Source organism: Hyaena hyaena, unplaced genomic scaffold, assembly GCF_003009895.1.
Source record: "Hyaena hyaena isolate Hyena2069 unplaced genomic scaffold, ASM300989v1 scaffold_20, whole genome shotgun sequence".
Lineage (NCBI taxonomy): Eukaryota > Metazoa > Chordata > Mammalia > Carnivora > Hyaenidae > Hyaena > Hyaena hyaena.
Genome location: NW_024080652.1, coordinates 828,284 through 849,003, shown reverse-complemented (window position 1 = coordinate 849,003; position 20,720 = coordinate 828,284). Strand labels below are relative to the sequence as shown.

Here is a 20,720-nt window from a genome sequence, read left to right as displayed (position 1 = left end):
GGCAGCGCTGCTGAATTCCTTAAGCTTGGAGCCTGTTACTGTGCTTTGGGGCACATCTGATCCCGGTTTGTTGCTAAAGATCTGCCATTGGATGACTGCATGAGGAGGTCCTTCAGTCCTTGTGCAGGAAGAGCTGGAGGCCCCCTGACTCGGAAGGGGACACATTGCTGGCCAGTTGCTGTTGTCACCGTTTGTGGCACAGTATTTCAGGCTCTTGTGGCCTCAGAAGTGTCCCCAGCAAGATTAGGGGTGACAGGTGGCTTTTCTCTCATAAAATGGGGAAGGGACCATGGTGCAGGGGGAGGAAGGGAGGAAGGCCCTCCTAACAACCAGCCAACTCCCCGGCCACAGGCCATCCTGGCGGCACAGGGGCCCTGGGAGCGTGCTCCTGAGGCCGCCCGTGCTGCAGGTGCTGCAGACGCCAGGGCGAGTCTCTGTGTCCTTCAGGGGCTGTGTGCCCAGGTCGTTGCCTCACTGGTCGGGTCACCTGGGGCCCCATCCACCTAGGCATCCCTGTGCCTTTGAGAGATGGTGTGCACTGGCTCCTGGGGTCCCAGCTGGTCCTTGGGCGCTCCCCCCCCACCTGCCCTTTGGCAGAGGAGCCACCGCGTCTGGATCAGGGAGCCCGGCTGCATTCACGGGCGCCTGCGCCCCCAAGGTCCCCTCCTCTGTGCTGACCTGCAGCCCTGACTGTGTCTGTTCCTCCTGGTCTCCTGGCCCCAGACGGAAGCCCGTGCACATAGCTCGTTTAGCCCCTGCTCGGGGGTCGGTCCACCTGCTTCCTCCTGAACTGATGTACACGTGACTTTCTTGGGGCTTTCCTGCTTCTTCTGGACTCCTCCAATTTCTTTAAACTCTCTACTATCACCTTGATGATTTTAAATTTTGTTTTAAAACTTCCAGCTCTCCTTTCTGAGTGGTCTGCTTGCCGGCTGCTAGTTCAAGGCAGGACCCACAGAATAGACGTGTGCACGGGTTAGGGTTTCTGCCTGACCTCGAAGGTGATCTTTTTACTGAGTTCAGGTCATTTTTTAAAAGTATGTGATTGTTTTTTGTTATTAAAGTACACATTGGTTACAAATAAATTTGGAAAACAGAAGAGAAGCTTCTGGTTTCTCTTTCAATGCCTAGAGTTTTGTTGGGTTTGTAGCATAGTGGACAAGATTGCTCTTAGAGCCCCGTACACTTTCCCTTAGTTTTCAGTCCCTGGGGCGTTGACTTGGTGTCAGGCTGGCCCAGCCGAGGAGCAGGAAGCGGCGCGTGGGAACTCATGCCCGGCCAGCAGGGGTCGCAGCCCCTCCACCCGCAGGCTGCTGGCAGTCCTCTCCCTGGAGGAGCCCAGTGTGTTCACCCTGCCAGGAAGTACTTGTAGGTGGGCCTCCGAGTGGAGTGCTGGGCTTGTGCCCGAAGACCCCTTCTTACATTGCTGGGGCCAGTCTCCCATGGAAGGAGGACTTCTGGAGGACACACCTTGGGCTGCACCAATGAAAGGACTTCTTCACTTTGCTTCTCGTGGGAAACTATGGAAAAGCCACGTCAGGCGCATTTTTAAAAAGAAAGCACATTGAATGCTGCACCTAATTATAAGGGGAGGGGGGTGGACCAGGCCTGGAGAGGACATCCTATTGCCCTGGGAGCTGGTGGAAAAGTACTGCGCTGTCCCCCCACTGCCCTGGCTGCAGGATCGGCCTCCGGAATCCACATGAGGAGCATGGAAGCCTCTGTCCCCACTTGGACCACTGTGTCCTCCTCCTCCTGGGACCTGCTGTCTGGACAGGCCCGGGGGAGCCCGTGCTGCCACTTCCCACAGCACAAGCGCCCTGAGCCAGTGCCAGGAGGGCTGAAGGTTCCCTGGGGGGCAATCCCCTCAGAGCCCCACTTCCCGCCAGGAGGGGAGCCTCGGCACAGCCTGCGGGCTCCTCTCTGGCTGTGTGTTATTTGCTCCGGAATGCAGGAAGCCGTTTATGCGGCCCCAGGCACTCAGAGCCTCCCGTTCCATTTGCCCCCTTCTTCACGCCTCTCCCTGCCTGTTAACCTGCCGAGGCCCTTGCGCCCGTCTTAGTGAGGGTGTGTTGACGTCCCCGGACAGGGGCAGAGTCCTGCTGGTGCCCTCCCTCAGAGCCCTGGTAATTGGTTCTAGCCACCCGGCCGCGGGCCTCGCTAAATACCTGCCACCCACATTGCGCCCTCCCCCACTGTCCTGCTGGGTGGGGGATGCAGGAGGTCGGGGTCTGCTGGCCTCTCTTCTGTAGCAGGGAGTCTCTGCCTGATTCGTGGGCTCCTTGAAACCCTCCTGTGAGCCTGTGTGTTGGGGCCAGACAGTTCCACCTTCAAGTTGCTGGGCCTCTTCATTGAGCGGGTGGTGAGGATTAAATCTTAGATGGCAGGCGCATTCCAGGAGGCCGCTGGCCTGTCAGCAGTGGGCACTGGAAGGGGCAGGAGCCCAGGCGTTGCTCCCGAGGGCCTCTCCACCCCCCAAGGAGGTAGTCCACGGTTCGATTTTGTCCCAGACACCAAGCCACACGACAGGGAGACATCACGTGGCTGCCCCACCCAAGGGCCAGTCAGGCCTCTGCAAGCCTCGGCGGGCACCTGGCAAGGGTGCTGCGGTGCAGAGGCCCTTGTCTGCCTGGAAGCAGAGGCATTGCAGGCGGTGAGCAGGGCCCTTCTCCCTCGTCCCTTGGGTGGGAGCCCCTATGTTTGCACAGCACTGTCGTGCTCACAACAGAGTCCTTGGGCCCAGGCGTGACCTGTCCAGGCCTCACACGTGAGTTGGCCCAAGAGACTGCCGCTTGCCTGATCACTCAGCCGACTGGGACAGAGGAGAAACTGACACATGGGCCTCCTGTGTCTGCTTCCCTTTTGGAGCGCACGGGTGGACGGGGACCCGCAGGGGTGCCTGGCCTGACCCCTTCGTGTAAGTAGGCTGAGAGCTGGTGGCCAGTGGGCACGGTGCCCAGCACCGTCTGAGGAATAAACCCGCTCCTCGGGGCGCCTGCTCCCTTACTGCCGTAAACGGTGTTGGGTTTGGGAGAAGGACCTGGATGTGTCAAGCGGACCATCCCATGCGGGGAATGAATGCATTCCTGGAGCCTGAGGGCGTGGTGGTCAGAAAAGCCCCTTTCCTTCTTTTAGATCATGGTGTGCCAGGCGAGCTGGGTGGCTCCACAGCTCCCAGTGCTACCCTGTGCACTCTGTGTGTTTGCACGGGCTTGGCCGGGGTGTGGCCTGGGGCAGTGGAGCTGAGGGAGGCGGGGCCCTCAGCACACCGCACCCTCAGCACACATGCTCCTTGGTTTGTAACCTTGAAAGTGGGATAGGAATTACATGGGCGTCAAGCCCTTTACAAAACCATCAAATGACATTGTGAACTTTATGGCCATGAAAATTTGCTCAGAGCCAAAATACTTCTTTCTAATGGTGTCTTGCCTCAAATACACAGGTCTGGTAGGGGGTTTTGGGTTGTTAAACTGGGGGTGGGGGTTGAGGGGTTGCTAGTCTTTATAGGCAGCTCCCTGGGAGCCTGAATTCACCTCTTCGGTTGTTCTTGTTTTCTCCTTTGTGACTATTAAATGTATATCGTCAGCCAGTTAGAGGTATAAAGTGATGGGCGTGCAGGGCTGGAAGAGTTCCCTGATTTCCCTGTGGCTCACGGTAAGGTGGAAGGGGGCCTCAGTCCTGGCCAGGCACCGGCGTGCTGTTGTACACATGTGTGACCGCTGCTCCTGGGCTTGCTGGGGGGAAGCGGTGGTGGGAGGGCGTGTGGTGAGTGCCGGGTGTGGGATGCCAGGTGGGCCGCCCTCCTGCGGCCTGTTGTCGGTGGCGTTGGGACCGTATTGGGTTTTGGTCACTGATGGGGGGGTCTGTCCTCCCACGAGGGTCCTCATTACGTCTTTCTGCTCTTTTCCTGGTGCTTTGATTGCCTTTTTGTGCACGTTTTATGAATCCTTTGTCCCCGTTTGGTGACATGTTCTCCGTGAGTGCAGGCAGATGTACATCTTGGTCCCTGAGATAGTGGCCTTCTCTGTCCCCCATCACCTAAGGGGGTGTCCTGTCCTGTGGCTTCTCTGAGCCAGGCTGCCTGCCTTTCCGTAGCGGGTCGGGCCACGATGCACTCAGCTTGCTTGCTGCCGCACGGCTCCGTTCTTCGGTTCTTAAAGATGTGTTTCAGTATCGGGCACAGAAGTACTTCCTTCGTGGGGACACTGTTCTTGGATGTTGTCATGTAGTGTCTTATTTGTATGAGTTTTGGAATCAGCTGACATGTTTCGTGAAAAGTCTTTTGTGGTTTCTTGAGGTGGTTTTTATGTCAGTCAGTCAGTCATGCTCTTCCTGTAGGGGATTTGCATGTCTGGCCAGGAGCAAGTGACCTGGATGGGATTCCCCCATTGGTCTGTCTTTCCTGTCACACAATACCAAAATACACAAACCACAACCCAGGGATGGAGGCTGTGGCCCCGCAGCACACACTCCCTGGGCCTCCTGGGCCCGCTCTGTCTGTCCAGGCAGAGGCTGTCTGTCTCACCTTCCTTTCGGAAATTCACCTTTCTGGCCTGACCAATTTCTTCATTCTCTTCCACCCCCTACTTGCTCACATTGGGCCTGGTGACCCTTCACCTAACTGTTCTGTAACCATCACACCCAGCAACAGCTCAGGGGGGTCAAACTAGGACATGAACTTGGCAGCAAGTATGTATCAGAAACTGTTGTGTTGCTACAGAAAAGTTTTATTTAATGATGAATCAACTTATGTTGTAATGTATAGTAGCTTATAGGACTGTTCATTGTTACATATTTTTTCAACCAATTCTAATTTGAGGAAAGAATTTTTTAAACTTTTTTTAATGTCTTTATTTTGAGAGACAGAGAACGAGCAGGGGAGGGGCAGAGAGAGAGGGAGACACAGAATCTGAAGCAGCCTCCAGGCTCTGAGCTGTCAGCACAGAGCCCCAAGCAGGGCTCGAACCCACGGACTGTGAGATCATGACCTGAGCCGAAGTCAGACGCTTAACCGACTGAGCCACCCAGGCACCCCTGCGGAAAGAATTCTTAAGTTTGATAAAGGACAGTGAATCAGGCAAGATGGCTTTTTACCATAGGAGTTAGGGTAGTGTCAAGAGGGCTTTGGGACGGTGGCCTCCTTACCTGCACTGGCTTTGCTCACAGGTAACTTGTAGGAGAACAACAGCACATGTGTGAGATTGTATGTGTTTGAGACACAGCCACAGTTCAGTCACCATGTCGCTTAGCATCTGGGTTCGCAGCCAGCAGGGACTGTTGGAGTGGAAAAAATCACACAGGACGGGAGAAAACCCGATGATGGACTCGTTCTGACCTTAGAAGTAGGTCGTGTTCTCATCACTTTCCTCCCGTTTGCATTAAGGGGCAAACGGTGGCTGGATTGGCACAAAGGGGAGCCTGATGTGGGCTGGATCTTGGGTCCTGTGTTTCCATAAAAACAGAGCCTGTGCCTGTGACCAGGTTCATCTCGGTTCATGCCTGGGTGAGATTTCCTGTCCGTACATGATTAAAAACAGTCTCGCAGGGGTGCCTGGGGGGGCTCAGCCAGTTGAGTGTCCAGCTTTGGCTCAGGTCATGATCTCACGGTTGTTGAGTTCGAGCCCCACATTGGGCTCACCCCTGGCCGCACAGAGCATGCTTCAGATCCTCTGTCTCCCCCCTGCATCCCCACCCTACTTGTGCTCTCTCAAAAAAAAAAAAAACCCAAAAAAATCTCTCATTTCCCTCACCTCCCCCAGAAGTACCCTCTCCCCCTTAAAAAAATAATAAAGGTTTATTATAAAGTCAGACATCGTTTTAGGTCTTAGTTCTCTTAGAAGGTGAACAGGTGAGCATTTCTCAAGCCCGGAGACTTGAGGAGCACCTGGCTGGCTCAGTCGGTGGAGCGTGCGACTCTTGATCCATCAGGCCCTCAGTTCAGGCACACATTAGCCATGTAGCTTACTTCATTTAAGGAGAAAAAGAAACCAGAGACTTTGAAATTCTTCACTGAAGTCTTAGCTTTTCACAGTCCGTGGCTTGGTGGAGGATAGCCATTCATGTGCATGGGGCGCTCTCGCGGGCGGGGCGCTCACGTGCAGAGCACAGGAAGGCAGCACAGAGGTCGTGCTGGACCTTTGCGGCAGAATGGCATTCCCGGAATGGTGGGAAGGCTGAGGGCTCTCCAGGTGCCTCTCTGCCGCTGGGATCTCCACCTTGGAGCTCGGGCCTCCGAGTCCATCCCCTCACCCGGGGAGCTGGCCAGAGCCAAAGCCCTGACTTTTGGGTACCGCAAGTGGCCTTGATACAGAGCAGTCCCCATGTCCTATGACATTTCTGGGGTTTAGCTCTGGGCGCCGCTCGATTTGGGCCTGCAGATTCCCTGTTCTGTTAGTTCTTTGATGCTTTATGCAAATGGTTGGTTTTCGTATCTTGGTCAGTGTATTTGGTGGCCATCCCTCCCCCACTGGATCAGAGAGAGGGTCTGAGGCAGATCCAGGCGGGGCAGGTCCCCAGGGTGGGCCAGCTGGAGACACGCCAGGTGCTGCGGGCCGTGTGGTCTCTGTTGCTGTGCGGGCTGCCTGTGTAGGGCAGGAGCAGATACAGACAATGTGTAAACCAATGGCTGTGTCCAAATGCAGTTTATTTACCCAGATAGGTGGGCATGGGAATCGACCCGGAGCACGCATTCCACTGCTGTGAGGCGCCTAGCCTGCCAGAGCTGGCCTCTGGAGCAGTGCTCCCTGACGGAGTCTTCCTGCCCCAAGTTCCCGGGTCTCCGTGGTATGAATGGAAGCCCAGGGATCACACTTTGAGTGAAGGATGGCCCTTGTCTGGGGCCCTGGGAAGCTCGGCAGGCCTCTGGGTTTGTCCCGGAGACCGATGACAGCCCCGTGTCATGGCTGCAGGGGGAAGGTTGCTATGGGCACCGCCACACAGAGGGCTAATTACGAAAACAATACAGCATCCGTGAGCATCGAGAGAGCATTTGGTTGGAAGGATGAAATTAGCATCTACATAGACGGGACATTGGGCCCCCGTGAGAGGGGCCTGACGCGTCACTACTAACCTTGGACACCTGCGTTCTCTTCCCAACATAAGCCTCGATGGCCCGGGGTGTGAGCATGCAGCCCTTTGGCCCCCTGAGCACCCTGGTCCCTGGCTCCTTTGTCCTATTTGCTGGAGAAGCGAGTGCACATCCACAGAGCATAGAGCCGTGACTGGACACCCCTCAGGGAAGCTTGCCTATGGGTTTCAAAGGCCAGTGGTGACGCAGAGGACAGCATCTTCTGTGAGTGTGCAAAGGGGTGACTGGGCCCCTCTGCTGCTCCCCCACATGGGGACAGTTGGGGGGCCAAGTGGCCTGAGGCCCATTTTGAGGAGTTCCTCAGGGTGGTGCGGCTAGTTGTACAGTGAGTCCCTGACACTGCCTTTAAGGGCTGGAGGGCTGTCTAGTGTCACAGTGGGCTCCGTACCGTACGTGTGCACTCCCTCTCTGTTACGCAGGAGCAGGGGCAGAAAGCACAGGGAAGCAGATGCTGGTCGATGAGGTGGGACTTGAGCAAGTCAGCCACGTAATGAAGAGAGGGCCAAGTTTCCTATCCCTGGGCAAGTCTAGCTGAGATGGGTGGACGCTTTGGGGTCCAGCTGGGAGGGTTCCTCCTGGAGAGGGGGTAGAGGTAGTGACCTGTGAGGCCCCTTCTAGTTGTTTAGGCCCCATTCCACCCGTTCCGGGGCCCTGGTGCCAGGTGATCCCTCAGCAACCTCTGATAACACCACGGGCCCTCTCCCAGCCAGCGCGGGGTGGCAGCGTGTGCTCCAGTCCTGGTTGTGTATGCGTGTGCCATTCTGTCACAGCTGTGGGTCGCTGTAGCCGCCAGTATGGTCAAGGCTCAGAAGAGCTCTGTCACTGCACAGCTCCCTTGGACCCTGCCTTTCTAGCCATTTGAATAGCCACTGAGTGAAGGACATTTGGGTCATTCCCACGACTTGGCTTTTAGGAGCAAAACTTCTGTGAACATCCGTGAGCACGAGTGTTTGCTTCTCTGGGGGAAACGCCCTGGAGGATGGCTGCCCATGCATGTTTGGTTTCTGAGGGGCCGCCAGGAGTCAGAGCAAGTGGCTCCCCATCTCCTGCTCCACCCCCCCCCCCCGCCGCCTGCCATGTGCGTATGCAACCTGAGCCCCTCAGCACCCGTGTTTCTGTTTTCTAGTTCTGTCATTCTGCTGCCTGTGCCCACATTTGGAAGAGGACAACCCAAAGTGCCTTGGGGATTAACGCTCCTCCGGGGGTCGGCGATGCGTGTTCCTGGCTTGGGAGCTGCCCGCAGGCTGGTGTTGTCCTGGCCGTATGGCAGCGGTGCCCAGTCGGGCCCAGGTTGGATGTAGCCTTGTCAGCCCTGCCCATGCGACATCCTGTCTTTTTCTCCAGGCACTTTGGGGGGAGGGGGGTCTTCACTGGGCAGCTCTCAGAGTCGGCTGGGGCCTCGGTGCACTCTGCTGTCTGTACGGCGGGTTTCCTCTGCTCGTTTGCCACAGCTGAAAAACTGCAGGAAAGTTGGAAGCACGTCAGCTTTCCCCGCTGCTGTGGTGACCTAGCTACTGGCGGCTGTTCGGGGGCCAGAGAACAGGCTTCCTGCCCTGCCCCCAGGCCAGCCGTCCCCAGGCCCACAGCTAATGCTCTCGTTGCTGCCACCGGCAGGCTCGGCAGCCAGGGAGGTGTCTGTGGGTTTGCCTCCTGGGCTCAGCACAAAGCACTTGGCTATGTGGAATTTGTTGTTTTTCCTGAGTTACACTTGACCAACAAGAAAAAGAAAAATAAAGAGGAGGAGGAAGTAGAGAAAAGCACACAGAAGGAATCAGGCTGGCCGCCTTGCCGCGAATGTCCCGGAGTATGACCTCCATGTGTTTGCAGCGGGTCCACTTCATCTTCCGGTACAAGAGTTCCCACGTGAGCTCTGGCTGTTAGAGGGCCCGTGTTTTCTGGTGTGGCCGAGAAGAGTAGCTCGTGGTCACTCTCATTTCAGCTTACTGTCATCGTCCCTGTACATGTTGGTCGTTTGCTTTTGCAGCTTGTAGGGTTTTTTTTTTTCCAGGTCTGTCGCAAAGTCAGTCTTCTCTGTATTGATTGAAAACTCACTCCTTGTGCTAAGAGCAGGCTCTACACTGTACGCACAGAGCCCAACGTGGGGTTCAACCTCAGGTTGTGACCCGAGCTGAAATCAAGAGTCGGACACTTTGCCTGCTGAGGCACCCAGGATCCCCCCTTCATCTTTTATGTTTCAGGTAGTTTTCCAGTCAAGTTACTCTTGTTTATGGCTTTTGCCTTAAGCAGACAGCCCCGCCGCCTCCCAGCCCTGTACCGGCTTCCCAGGCGGAGGGCCCCTTGCCTCCCCGCACCCCGTCCTGCCTGTGCCCCTAGGGTTTCCGTTTCTCCAGCCATTGCAGAGAGGAGGGTTCAGCAGCAGGGCATCCCCGGCCATGTCAGAAAGCCAGGGCCTCCTGGGTGAGGGTCAGTTTCTCAGTTTCTACTGGACTTGGGGACCCACCCTGCCCCCTGGGCCAGAGGAGGCTGAGAGCCGGTGTTAGCCTTCGCTGGTGACATACATTCTTCCCTGTCTGGGTCTCCAGAGGCAATTCCCGGGGAAGCCAAGAGCGGTTGTGTGGGAATTGTCAGCACGTGCCTTTGTGGGAAGCCCCCTGACAGACCGATTGCTTGGCGCCCCCCCTGAGCCGCTGTCCTGTCGTCTGGGAGCGCCTGGCAGCCCGCTGGCCTCTGGCCAGGCCGCACCGTGTTGTTGCCCACCTCCAGTCCGTCAGCGCTGTCAGACGGGCTTGGCTGTGGCCCCTGCGCCGTGCGGCGCTGGGGCGGGAGTCCTCTGTGGGGAGCGGGTGCGGTGCGTGTGGTTTGGGTCCTCTCAGATGAAGGTGAGGAGGGAAGAGATTGCCTGGGGGATAGAAGGGCGGCTTTGCTGGCTGTGGACCAGGTGTGAGCCTGACCGCACGCCATGCCGGGGCCTGCGGGCCTCAGCTGTCCCAGCACAAGGTGGCCGTGCCGACCAGCGTCTAAGAACTCTGACAGATGAGAAAACAGCCCGTTCCGAGTACCGTGCGCGTGGTGTGTGCTTTGGAGATGCTTTGCCTGTTTACCAAATAAATAGCATCGAAATAATGAAAAAAGAAAGTTAGCAAAGGAACCCCCCCCCCCGCCCTGCTGACATCCAGCGCTTTCCATTTTAAGCGTCCCTTCCATTCCCGAGATGCCGATCTGAGCACGTGTCTCTCCCACACTTGAGCTCTTTGTATCACTCGATCTCCACCTTAAATAGTGTTTTTAACTTAATTTTTGAAACAACCCCCCTCACCCCGTACTTCTTGCAAGTAGAGCACAGCCGTTGTGACAAATGCAGAAAACGTGGACAAGTTGAGAGAAACGTCTGGCACATGAGCACATTTGTATTTTTAAAGACATAGTTGACTTTCAGGCAGGCGACACCGTCCCTTTCATCCCGCTGTCTGTGAAGTGAGTCGGGACCTGACTCTCCCCATCACGTCATCATCCTGCCATTTTGGAGCCAGAACCACACTCCGCGCAGTGCCCGGGGTTGGGTGACTCCATCCCCTGCCTTCCTCAGCACCCAGCATTGTCACCCACGGTGGCACACTGGTCCCCTTCCTGCCCAGGAGAGCAGAGCCAGCCGGTAACCTGGCCTCCTGAGTGAACCTCTGCTTTGGTGGCTTGTTTTGTTTTTCTTTCCTCTTGGCTCTACAAGGGGGTTGTCCTGTGGCCGTGAGAGCCCCGGGCCCTGGGTGCATGGGTGTTTTATTTTATTTTTAAATTTTTTATATAGTTTATTTATTTTTGAGACAGAGAGAGACAGAGCATGAGCAGGGGAGGGGCAGAGAGAGAGGGAGACACAGAATCCGAAACAGGCTCCAAGCTCTGAGCTGCCAGCACAGAACCCAATGCGGGGCTCGAACCCATGAACTGCGAGATCAGGACCTGAGCCGAAGTTGGACACTTAACTTACTGAGCCACCCAGGTGCCCCACGGGTGTTTTAAAGCGATGGGAAATTGTGCCCAGAGGTGCCAGGAGTGGATGGGTGATGTCCGCCTTCTCTGGCAGTCTTGTTCAGGACCGCCAGGCGCATCCTTTGCCAGAACCTCTCTTTTTCTGTCAGGTTGTGCCTGGTATTAAGGCAACGTGCTTCCTGCCTTGCCCTCTTTCTGCTGGAATTATCTGCACTTCCTGGCTGCTAAGCAGAAGCCACTAAATTTGTTGTTTTCAGTTGAGTTGACACTACATTTATTTAATGAAGCTTATTTCATTATAACATTCGCTAATGTTTATAAGGATTAATTGCTGGCTAATCAGACAACGTGTGCAAGAAGTTCTCCCATTTTGGGTCTGAAATACCAGAATGGGCAGATTAGGCTGAATATTTGTTCAGTCTTTTCAGAATTATTTTTGTAGTGGTATGAAAAGATTTCCCAGGATGGAGTTCTCACAGCTGGGAAAACAGCCGCTGCTTTGAAGCTAGTTTTCCCAGGCAAGGAGCTCACGTCTCCTGCTGCGAGGAGCGGAAACAGTGTCTAGCTTAAACTTGCTGTGCTTTTGGTAAGCTTTAACGGCGTCGGATGGCCTTTTTCCGGCCAGGCTGCATGGTCCCCTGTTGGGAACATACTTTGACCAACCTGGAGGAGACCGCGCAGCACTCTGCCCCAAAAGGCAGGGAAGCTGCCGTGAGGGGTGGTGGTCAGACTCCCCAGGTGCGGGTCAGCTCTTACTTTGTGTGCAGAGGTCCCATCTTCTAAGGTTGAACGAAAGTGGAGGTTGAAGCCTTGGCTGTCCCCAGCCTGTTAGGCTGGTCTGGACGACACCGTCCTTCCCTCCCCTGAGCCTCTGCTGGCCCCAGAGCCCCACGTGGTCCCTAGGACTCCGCACAGCCGCTACCCAAAGCCAGCGGGCCTGGGTCCCAGGTTGTGGGTCGGGTTAGGATGCAGGACCTCAGGCTGGGATGAACCAGGGGCCACTGCTGGGAATGCCACAGGCGGGGTACAGGGCTCAGTGTGCAGGCTGGGCTTGGCGGCTGTCGGGAAGGGACCAGAAAGTAGGCCTAAGTAAGTTGAAGTTTACACCCATGTGTCGGCGTATATAGGCCAATGCCTGTAGCACAGAGAGCCTGAGATTCGGTACCTTAAGTAGGATAAAAGTTGATTCCATAGGCCAGGGGTGAGTAGCCCGGGCCTCGGTTGTCCAGGGACCTGGGCCCCATTCACCTTACTGCTTTGCCTCCCCATGGGGTGCTGTCCCTGCCACGGGGTCAGTGGTGGCTCACTCCACACCAGTGTTGTAGTTCCGGGGCAGGGGACAGGCGAGCGAGGGCCGGTGGCTTCATCCTCACAGAGATGTCTGGGAACCTGCAGGCTTGCCTTTCGCTCACACCCTGCTGACCCCACCTAGACCATTGGCTCCTCTGGCTGTAGGGGAGACGTTAACAATCCTCCCCACCCAGCAGCCAGGAGCCCAGTCGAAACCCGGGGGCTGTGTTCCCAAAAGCAGAAGAGGAACATGGGCCCCTAGGGAAGCCTGTCATGGGCAGATCGCCTTGTTGTCAAGGTCAAGAGGAGGGCTGTGGGCAGTGCTTCGTGCCACGGGCTCCTTGGGGAGACCTGGGTTCGGCAGGGCAGCGGGAGGCGGCATGACCTCGGGCACCAGGCTTCTGCCCGATGACGCTGTCAGACTGAGATCACGTGTGGGTAGTGCCCAGGGTGGCCTCAAAGATGCCGTGAGGTAACACACGGAATGGTCAACACAGTTCCTGCCTCGAGTATGTACTCCGGGAGTGGCAGTTGTTCCGTGGTTGTTGGAACAAGGGACACCTATGATAACACGCATCCTTGTGGGAGGGTGGCATTGACGTTGGCTAGTGGCCCGGAGGTTGACTTGAGCGCATCTCTGCATCTGCAGAGGCCAGTCTCATGCGTTAGTGTTTGGGTGACATTATCACTGTGGAAGCCTGTGAGTAGGGTCTGGCTGTGGTGCCAGAAGCCACAGAAACGCCCTGCTCCCCTCCCCCCTGACCTGACCCCCCTGTGCTCCAGCATCACGTCTGAGAAGCTGGGGTGGCCGCGACCCGGCTTGTGGCAGGAAGGGGACCTGAGACTGGGGGAGATGTGTGGTGTGGTGCCGGGCTGTGGTCGGCACTCAGTACGCGTAACTGTGCCTCCTTCTTTTAATCAAGTGGCACATGGAAACGGGGTCGGGATTTCTTCCGTCTCGATCTCACACCAGGAGGTCAGGCCGTGCGAGCTGGCGTCTGACAGTGTGGCTGAACTCGGGAAACCCGTGGCCACAGCCTTCTCAGCCGCGGGCATTCCACTGCGGCCACGTCTGTGTGAGGAAATGTCATCGTAACAGCACCTGGTGGCTGGACTTCTGTCCTTGCCTGTGGAGGGCACAGACGGGGATGTCTCTCTGGCAGATGACGCACTCCCTCTGACCCAGCGGCTCTGTCCTTCCCCGGCGCCCTGGCGCTTTACAACCATGGCCACGCTGTGTTTCCTGTGCCCCGGCCCTGAGGTGCGTCCCGTTCTTGGCTTCTCCAGGCTGCAGCCCGCCCCCCAAGCCTGGGGGAAAGCAGGTGTCGCAGGGCAACTCTGCACCCCCGGGCATCGGCTGGGCGTGGGTGCTGGCTCTCGGGTGCTGGCCTGGATGCACAGCCACCACCAGCACATCTGATGTGGGCTCGTGGATTTGTAACTCAGGGCACGGGGTGGAGACATTCCCACGCACGCAAACCGGTTTTCCCTGTAGTATGTGTTTTGTAAGAAAGAAATTCAAACCTGTGGCATTTTCTGTTTTTCCTGCTCCACTGCATCCTCCTCAGAACACTCCCCTCAGCCCCCATGTTGGCAATTTGTGCAAATAAGCGATCTGAAAATTAGAACCGTCCTGGGCTCACACTGCCTCATGGAACTTCGGTTTTAAAAAGAAAACAGAAGTTTCTTCAAGGAAAACAAGGGGACTTGTCCTTGGAGAATGCAGACCTAGAGCCCCCAGGGCCGAGCAGGGCATGCTGGAGTAGTTGGTGGCTTAGCCATAAACCAGGAGCCCAGCAGCTGCATGGGGTCTGGGGTCACGGCACTTGGTGTGCCCGGCCTGGAGCCCAGCCGGGGTGAGGGGAATGGAGCTCTCTCTGGTGGGCAGGTCCTTTCTTCGGGATGAATATTTGTGGAAAATACAGTCGTAACTTTGTTCTCAGTTTTTGTGTTCGCTGCTGACAGACTCACCTATTCCGAAGCGGTTTTAAGGCGAAGTTGGACACCTGTGGAGTGTGCTGTGGACAGGAAGCCAGAGTGTTGTGGTGTTTGTGGGAGAAGGAGCTGAAGCCCCCCGCCCCCCATGGGGTGGCCGGGTGTGTCCTGGGGGTTGTTGGGGGGGCGGGGTCGGAGCAGTTCCAGCTGACCCCGAGGAGGGAGCCGGGAAATGCTGGGAAGCGGTAATCTCAGGGTAATCTCAGGGTGCCGACAGAGGCGGTGTGTTTCTGTGTCCCTCCTCCCGGCTCCCCCAGCCTGTCCTCCTGCCCCATCCGCCCCCTCCTCTCCCTTGTCAGGTGTGCCCTGTAGGGGAGGCGTCTTTCCTCCAGCTCCATGGTTTGTGTGACCCACGGCCTGAGCTTCGGGTCCGGCGCGTGGACTGTGGGGTGGGGTGTGCAATGCTCCTTTGCTTGAGGAAGGACCCTGGTAATCTGGGAAATAGGTGAGACTGCTGGTATTAAGTTATTAGGTTCTCGCTGAGCCTCTCTGGTTTTAAGCAGAGCACCTAGGGATTTTATTTACGCCTGCAGACAGCCAGACCACCTGGTGGACTTCCCTCCTATTCTCCTCCCCCTTCCCTTTTTATTGTAAAACATGCAAATAGAAAAGAGCCACACTCAGAGGAATCACACCCACCTCCAGAAATCCTCACCTCAGGCCCTTACTGGCATCCTCCTTGCTCGTCCAGGAGTTGTGTTTCTTGGGTGTGTAGCCCATTCTGCGGTTTGGTTTTGCTTGTATTTGAGCTTGATGTTTGTATTTTACTTTTTTAGCCGACTTTATTTGTATGCATCGTCCATGCAGCGATGTATGGCTCTCGACTATGTGTTTGCGTGTGCGTCTGCATATACCACGGTTTACTCACTGTTCCAGTGGTGGTCATTTGCATTATTTCCAGGTCTGGGTAATTGTAGACAGTGCTGGGATGAACTCTTTCATGAGTGTGTCCTGTCCCGTGTGTGTGCACGGTTCTCGGGCCATGGGCCTAGTTGTGGAGTTGTGAGGTGTTGAGATCTGTGGATCTTCATCTCACCTCTATGTGATTATCTATTTCTGTGTGACCAATTGCTATGACCTTTAGTGGCTTAAAATAACCAGGTGTGTGTGGATGTGGGTCTGGGCGGGGCTCTCTTAGGCTGCAGGTGGGGTATGGTCTTACCTGAAGGCCCGAAGGAGGTGGGGGTGGGAATCTGCGTCCAGCTTCCCTCCGCAGTTATTGGAGTATCCGTCCTCACTGGGGAGTACACTGAGGGCCTCACGTCCTAGCCGTGTGGGCCCATCCGTGGGGAGCTCACAGTATGGCAATAAGCCCCACTTTGACATCAAGGTGAGAGAGAGGAGGGCACGAGAGGGAACGTCATCATCTCTGGCAGCTGGTCTCAGAGGTGGTTTCCCTTCACTTTTGTTACCTTCTCTTGGTTAGAAGCTTGTCATGAGGTCCAGCTCCCCCAGCATGGGAGGCGGGGTCCCTGGGGACCACCGTAGAGCAGGCTGCCGCAGCCGTGTCGTCCCAGAAGTGCGGGCCATGGACGTCCGCACAGCAGCGGATGATCCCTCACGATGGGCCCTTCTGTGGCAGCATGGAGTTCTGTCAGGCCCTGGTGGTACCGTTGGCGTGCAGAGCATCTCACTGCAGGTTTTTAACGTTTTGTGGATTTTGTACTTAGAGGCAAAAAAGACTCAGAATAAAAGGTGCAGACTGCAGGGACCCGGACTGGAGGCATTTCAGTAAGCATGTGCCCCTCTGCTGGAAGGCTCGGCCCGCTGTTTGGCCGCCTTCGGCACTCCGCCCGCGCTGTCCTCCTGGGCAGGTGCTGCTCTGGGGCGGGCTCCTGCACACCCCATGCACTTCACATCCCTGCACCCTCCTGTCCCGCTTGAGTGTTGGGCGGTGGACTACACACCTGAGACTTGAGCCCCCGCTCTCCTAGAGCTACTCATTCGGCCTTCCCCAAGCAGGCCAGCCGCTCTGGCACGTTGCTCGTGTATATTCTTTCTTACTGTGGTGATACACGTCATGCAAAACTAACCACCTGAGCCATCTTTCAATGTGCTGTTCAGGGGCCCTGAGCACATTCACGCAGCTGTGCAGCTATCCCCACTGTCCGTTTCCAGAACGTTCCGTCTCCCCACACTAAGACTCTGTCCCCATGACACACTGAACCCATCCCCTGGCCCTTTGTCTACTCTCTGTCTCTGCGAGTTGGACTCTGGGTCTGCACCCGGGGGACCCACAGTGGGCGTCCTTCGTCCTTGTGCTTGTCTGTTGGTGCTGCTCTGTCCCGCAGCCCTTCAGTGAGTGAGTCCCAGCAGCTTTGGAATATACCCTGAGCCCTGCCTTGCCTGGGCCCAGGCCCCTCACCCTTCCCACTCTCCCTCGCCGCCTCCCTTGGGGCTCTTCTGAATGGCACTGTTGGTTGGTGATTCCGATGGAGGCGGCACTCAGGACCAGACTGTGGGCCCCGCTCACCTCTGCCTCCTTCCACACTGTCGATGTTCTGTGTCACATTGAGGAATCTCTCCTGTATTCCTACTTTTCTCTGGTTGTTATCATGAAGGGATGTTGGATTTTGTCAAGTGCTTTTTTTTGTGTCAGCTGTTCTGATCGCCTGACACTTGGATGTTGAAGCAGCCTTGCATCCCGTGGAGGAGCCCTCCCTCTGTAGTCACAGTAGATAGTAATGCTTATGTGGGGCTGGATTTGTCGCCAACATCTTAAGAACTTTGGTATCTAGGTTTGCGAGGAGCACTGATCTGTAGGGTGTTTCCTGCAGTCTTGGCCTGATTTTGAATCAGGGTATTTCATGTCAGTTCTTTTAAAGTTTGGTAAACTTCAGTAGTGAAACCTTCTGGGCCTGGAGATTTCCATTTCAGGGGCTTTTAAACTGTGGATTCAGGGGCTCCTGGGTGACTCAGTCAGTTGGCGTCTGACTTCGTCTCAGGTCATGATCTCATGGTTCGTGCGTTCGAGCCCCACGTCAGGCTCTGTGCTGACAGCTCAGAGCCTGGAGCCTGCTTCCGATTCTGGGTCTCCCTCTCTCTCTGACCCTCCCCTGCTCTCTCTCTCTCTCTCTCTCTCTCTCTCTCTCAGAAATAAAACATTAAAAAAACACCTGTGGATTCAGTTTCCTTACTAAGCTGCAGTGTTGCTCAGAGTGTCTCTTCCTTGTGACTTGTTGGTGTGGAAGTTTGTGCTTTTGGGGAATTTGCTCTACTTCCTGTTTCTTTTATACATTGATGTTTCCTGCAGAAATTTTCAGGTTTGACATTTGTGTCTTTAAACACGACAAGCAGGAGCGTCAGGAGCAGCCGTGGCTGTTCTGGGAAGTCTGTGCGCCAGCGTGGGCCTCTGGTGTATCTGTGGTTTCATATTTTCCCGGCTGCCTCCCACTGCCGCCTGGTCACTGCTTTTGACAAACCATCAACGGGCGTTTCCAATGCCTGGCAGGGCTGTGTCCTCCTGGAAGCATCACTGGCCCCCGCAGGGTGTCTGGGGTGCCGTTGGCGAGCACCACCTCTGCGCCTGCCCGACGCTGGCTCGCCAGCCCCCGGGCTCGGACAGGTCCCTCCATCCCCATTTCAGGGAGCGTTGGGCTCCTCGATACCCAGGGTGCCTGTTTGCCAGCCTGCTGTCAAAATAGCGGGCACTGGTGTGCGTGTGATTGTACACGTGTATGCATGTGCACGTGGAGGGCGGGGTGCCAGTGATACGGGGGCTTGGGTCACCGGTGTGTCTGGTGGGGCAATACTAGCGCAACCTTTTGGGGCCTTGGCTCACTGCAGGACGTGCGGGTGACAAGTGCCCTCAGGACATTGGTGGCTTTTGCCTGCAATCATTCCCCTCCCCTCTTTCCCGCTCTCTTCTAGAAACTGGTCTGGGCCTCCTCCACGCCTACGGATTTCCCGTATTTAAGGTGCAGAACGCTCCGTGTGTTGCCAGGTCTCGCTGTGTCCACAGTTGTCAGGGGCAGGTTGACTGGGGCAGTTCTGTGCAGTGACCTCGAGGGCAAGAGCCTTCGGCCCTGTGGCTCTTCAGAGGAGCTGGGACTCCCAGCAGCCCACTGGTTTTCTTCCTTTTGGGGCGATTGACATTTTTGAGTCAGTGAAGGAAAAGTCTGCATTGTCCGCTGAAGACAGTGGTTGGGGGGCCGTATCTCCTGCGAGTGAGGTGCACCCCGTCCTGTCAGCCGCCAGGGTTCGCTGTGGCTCCTGGGGGGCCGAGGGCTTCTGTGCTCCAGGAGGCAGCACGGACCGTACTCAGGCTTTGGGAGCCGCCCCGCCCTTCCCTCCTCTGAGACGTTGCCACACCCCCTGCAGGGCCCTGTTGAAGGGGCTGTGGGGTCTCACGCCCCCTCTGCCTGGAGTGGGGCCAGGGGGCAGTGGCTGTCTGGGCAGGGGCAGGAGGTGGGAGAAGTACCAGAGTGCTTTCTGTCGCTGTGTCATCCCTTCGGGGACCTCAACTCGTAGGGGTTCACGTCGGGCAGGCCCCACCTCCTGGCAGAGCCCAGGGACTGTGCCTTTCCTTAGAAAAACAGGCATCTTTCCAGGACTCCCTACAGCTCATTTCTTGTGATAAGTTTTAGCTTAATTCCACCCTGGGAGAAAGGCCTAGAATTATAGTCAGGTCTGGTGCACTTTCATTTTGTGTTCCTTTGGCCTTTCAGACCCTTGTTCACCCACGAGAACCCCACCCCCTGGACGAGGGCGAGAACCAGATCGAGGCCCCACAGCCGGCTCGTGTGCTGCCGCAGGGGTGGGTGGATGCTCTGCTGCGGGTCTGTGAGGCCTGGGCCGGTCCCCCAAGGCTGTCCTGCTGTCCCAGACAGGGCCACGCCCCTCACCTGGGGCTCTTCTGTCTCGAGAGGGCTTGCTGACCGGAGGTGGCCACACTTCCCTTCCAGGGTTGTGGGCTGTCCTGGGGGGCCCAGTGGGGTGGTGGGCACTGGGAGGGAGGGCAAGGCTTGGGGCTGGTGGGCGCCTTAACCTGTGAGACCACCCTCCTCCCTACCTGCCTTCCGGTCTGTGGTGTTCCCCCTCTCACCCCCCAGCCAGAAGCCAGGAAGGTGGAGTGCTCACAGCTGGGCCTCAGTGATGGGCTCTGGGAGGGTGCTCCCCGATCCATCGTGTGACAAAGTGCGGGCCTCCCTTCCCCACTCAGGTGACGAACAGAGTGCAGAGGGGAGCAGGGTCCTGGGTAATCAGATGCGTCGCCTGACCTGAGGGGAGAGAGCGTTGGTGTCAGCAGCCTGACTTCCGTGTTGTGGACGTGGGTAAGAATAGCAGTCGGCTGGGGTCCGGAGCCCCTCGCCCCATGAAGGTGCCCCAGCACGGTACGCAGTGGAAGAGATGGCCACCGGCCTGAGAATCTGCCCTGGACACTGACGCCTGGCACCTAAATTGGGCTTTACTTCTTACTAAAGTTCTGTTCTTCTATTTTTAACCTGCCAGCATAACAAAAGCTACCCCAGATAACCCATTTCCCCCCACGACAAGGCGTGTGTGGGAACGGAGAATGAGAGTGAAGACTCAGTCATACCAGAAGGCAGCTTCTGGGACCCCAGGCGTCCCCATCAATCCCGTTCGCAGGGTCTGTGGTGCTCACGAGGTGGCCGCAGAGCGCAGGCTGTCACCCCTGGTGGGTGGAGGGAAGGGAGTGCTGTCTGACGGTGACCCTGGCCTCGAGGTTATAGAACAGCTCTGCGGACTGGAGCCCCCGTCTGCACCAGGAAGGCCCGCTGTCACAAAATGTGACCTGGTGACAAGCGGGTGTGGTTTTCTTTAAACAACTTGGGTTGAGATGCAGTGTGCTGAGTGCAGTCGCCCTCTTCAAGCAGGCCCTTGATGAGGTCACCCAACCTGCGGCCCCAGCGCTACCATCTGCTTCCTGTCTCTGTGGCGGTGCACCGGGTGCTTGGCCCTTCGTGTCTGGCAGCCTTCTCCGAGCATCAGGTCTCAGGTCCCTCCATGCTGTAGCAGGCGTCAGCGTGGCATTCCCTTTGTGGCCAAATAAACTCCCTTCTGTGGCCCGTCCACGTTTTGTGTATTCGTTCAGCTGTCTTTACCGACCAGCCTCTGGGAATAGTGCTGCTGCGAATGCTCATGAGTTTTGTTGGAGCACCTGTGCAGGTCTTGTGGGTCTGCACCCAGGCCTGGGATGGTCACTGCACACAGTGTGTCCTGTTTGCTCTGACACTTGTGTGCCGTGTCACTTTTTTGCTCGTCCTCTGGCTGCGTCATTCTGGGTGCACCTCCTGCCATGAGTCCTGAATGGTGTGTTCCTGTGGAAGACGAGCATTCCCTTACCTCCCCAGGCATGGAGCACAAGGCCACCCCCCTCCGCCTGCAGCAGGGCAGCTCTGGGCCCCGGGGCAGGGAGCACCAGTCCACCCCCCTCTGCCTG

At 56.7% G+C, this 20,720-nt stretch overlaps 1 protein-coding gene across 1 annotated transcript in view; it reads left to right on the top strand.

Annotated features, from left to right (window-relative positions):
* Positions 1-20,720, top strand: part of CUNH7orf50 (chromosome unknown C7orf50 homolog) — a 110,620-nt gene that overhangs the window by 8,800 nt on the left and 81,100 nt on the right. The gene's annotated exons all lie outside the window — the stretch shown is intronic.